Below are 3336 nucleotides of genomic sequence, written 5' to 3' on the forward strand. Positions count from 1 at the left end.
TTGTTTTATTTATTACTGGTGAGTTCCTAAATGTTCCTAAAGGTGAAAATTCAACTAGGAACGTGATCTTGGTAAACACAAACAAACTAATTATTTTCAGCTTGATTCAAACAAACTTTATTAAATGAGCATTCAAATAATCCGTGATTTTAAAAAAAACAACTGAACTACTGAATTTGCTACTAGAGAAATATTATCATGCTGGACTCAAACAAAGGCCCATATATAAAACCTCGAACTCATTTTCATGCTTCAAGCTAATTTCTGATTTCAAAAGTTAAACTACACGATCAAACCACACTATATCAAAATGAATGACTATCATTAGTCTATTAGGCCAAACAGTCCACAGTCTGTCTCATTTATACAATATAAGCACGAATTAGAAATAAACCTAAACAAATACAAGCCAGCTACTACCTGTTCAATTATATCAATTCAACCACAAATTTCTCAGGAGACAAAGGGAAGAATATTTCATTTCATCATTTACTTCATAGCTTCATCAAAATGTGATTCGAATGTGTACCTGGGAATCAAATGACAGCAGAATAAAAGGAGATCAGCAGCAAGCAGTAACAAGCAGGGGTCAAATACAACCCAGAGAAATTCAGCAAGCCCAGAAATGTTTCGAAACCCAAATAAACCAGTAATCTACTCAAATCAGCACTAGAATGACCAGAAATTAACCGGGAAAAGACCACACGAATGATTCAAAACTCGCCTTCAAACCTCAAATTATCGAATAGAGACAGGAAATTCAAGCTGTTCTGATCCTAAATGAACTGGAAACTGGCATTGAATACTGGAATCTGAAAGTGGCCTAGAAAACACTAATGTAACAGTAATTTTTGAATTATTATATGGTATGTCGGTTGTTTTTCGGTTTTTCTTGTAATATCTAAGATCTAAGAAAGAAATTCGAACTCCTATNCCGAGGAAATTATGACTCTGTTAACAGTCCGCGAACCAGAACTCTGAGTAAGGAATTCGTGTTAACCCGGGGAGAAGGTGTTAGGCATTCCCGGATTCCGTGGTTCTAGCACGGTCGCTCAACTGTTGTAATTGATTTTATCTGATTTCAAAACATGTTCTAACTTATGTGCTTTTTATTAGTAAACCGCTTTTGTTGTTATTTTTAATAGGAATTGCAACGTCGTGAAAACGCGTCTCGAACCACGTCGCACCAGTGCACCCGTGATTGTCAACACATTTCAACTTCGTTGAGATTTGGATTTGGGTCACATAAATGTGCACCCACATTTAGGAAGGTAATATTATTAAAATACGAGCCTAAAGCAACTACGCGTCTATTATCTTTGGAGAAGACCGTGAAATTCGCTAAACGGTCCGCCCGAATTCTAAGTATTTTTATATAACAATTAATGAGGGCCCCACAATTTGTATGTTTTATTTGGCGAAGCTCGTCTTTATTATTTAAAGGGAAAACCTAAAAGCAACTATAATTTTCTATTTGTATTTATATAAAAGGAAAAGTCCTAATTAACAGTGATAAATGGATACTCAGCGGGGACAGCCCAAGAATTTCCTTAGGGAGTGGGCTTCAAGACCAACCCATGCAGAGGGGGGGGGGGGGCTGAATCAACCTTGGCGACATGAGTAGAAGAATGGACCAGTGGGAAGATGCTTCCGTTTTTTGGCTTATGATTGGCCCAGCGAAAATCTAGGCGGCTGTCCAATTCGATACTCAGTTCAGTAGGAATTTTGATTTTCCACAACTGGATCTCTAAAATAACACAAATAAGCACTGACCTAGCAAATCAGTTTTATACAAACTTGGCCCAATAAACTAGCAGACAAGGTGATCAACATGATGCTTTTATTGAACAGTCGGTTCTACCAGAGGATGGTGCAAATGTAATTACTAATTTGAATGATGTTGAGCCAAAATAACAACCTTCAGTGTCGTTACGCTGGTTCTGATATTAATTCATGATGACTTTATTTACGCCGTAACAGAGAAGGAGCATTCAAATGTTCCATTGAAGCAAAATCATCTAAACTAAGCGGAAACATCACTGAACGATATTGAACGATTTAATATTGCATGTACCATCAAATGACACAAACTTAAAAATGTAAACTGTCCTAATAAGTCCAAATTTAACACAATTTCTGATCTACATCAGTTCTGACTCAGTGTTCGATTTTAAGCTATAGCCATCACAGACAGTCCACACTATACATTGAAGCTTCTGATTCAGAGGAAACAAACTTGGATCCAAAATTCAACAGTCACAGTCCAAGTTATACAATATGTATATGAATCAAATGTAATCCTAAACAAGTATAAATCATACATAATCTCCTCTTCTATGACAACTCAAGCATGCATTTCTCAGAAGGCAAATGGTTGAACACTCCATTTTCATTTTCACTTCAATAGGAGATACATCAAAGTCTCGAAGTGTACCTGGAATTTGAATAAAATGTAGGAGAAGAGGAGAAGAGGTCAGCTGATGCAATAAGGCGAGCAACTACAGCAAATGCAATTTCCAGCAGTATAGAACAATAGGAACAGCCCAGGTGCAACTCAGAGATCCATGAATGTTCAGAAAACCAACAGAGCTAACAAATCAACTCAAAACCAATTTGAAATAACCCAGGAATCTCCAGCAAATTCCAGCAACCAAATGCTAAGCTAAATGATGCAAAATCAAATACTTCAACTTGAAATTAAACCAAACTCTCAATAGACCAATATTTTTTGAGTTTTTTTTGGAGCTTTGCTACTGTTTTTTTTTTTTGGTTTTTGGTTAAGAAGATAAGATCTAAGAGAAGTTTTTGAATTTCAAAATTCAAATTTGAGCTGATGAATGCTTGTATGAGTGGGGGAATTTTCAGAGCTGAAAAACTTGTTCTACAAGGCAAATGAATGCCTATTTATAGGTGAACTTAGGGTCCAATTTCAGATTTTCACTTTACCCATTAGTCCCTATTTTAATTCTATTTTTACCCTTTATTTTCTGACTTGTTACACAAGTAACTACACCTATTTTATTGAAATCTATACTAAAGCCCACTCTAGAAGGGTCTATACCCATTACAATTCCTATTCTATCCTTACTTCATTTCAACAATTACCAAATCTGATTAAACTACTCTTTTCAATGACTAAATTACCCCTGAAACCCTCTTAAAATTATTAACCTAAACAAACTTTTATCTTATTTAAGGCTTTGACCATAGTTAGTCTTAATGAGCCCAAATCAGCTATAACCTAACCAAACTAAATTAAACCTAACAGCTAATTAATACCAAACACTGAATTAAGGCATTACCGATGATAATTACTGATTAAACTAGACTAAACTA

The 3336-nt window shown here is 35.5% G+C and overlaps 1 pseudogene; it reads right to left on the reverse strand.

The window, feature by feature from the left end:
* Positions 1 to 416: 416 nt before the first annotated feature.
* Positions 417 to 3336, reverse strand: part of LOC109209889 — a 17114-nt pseudogene continuing 14194 nt past the window's right edge.

The sequence above is a fragment of the Nicotiana attenuata genome, unplaced genomic scaffold (genome assembly GCF_001879085.1).
Source record: "Nicotiana attenuata strain UT unplaced genomic scaffold, NIATTr2, whole genome shotgun sequence".
NCBI lineage: Eukaryota > Viridiplantae > Streptophyta > Magnoliopsida > Solanales > Solanaceae > Nicotiana > Nicotiana attenuata.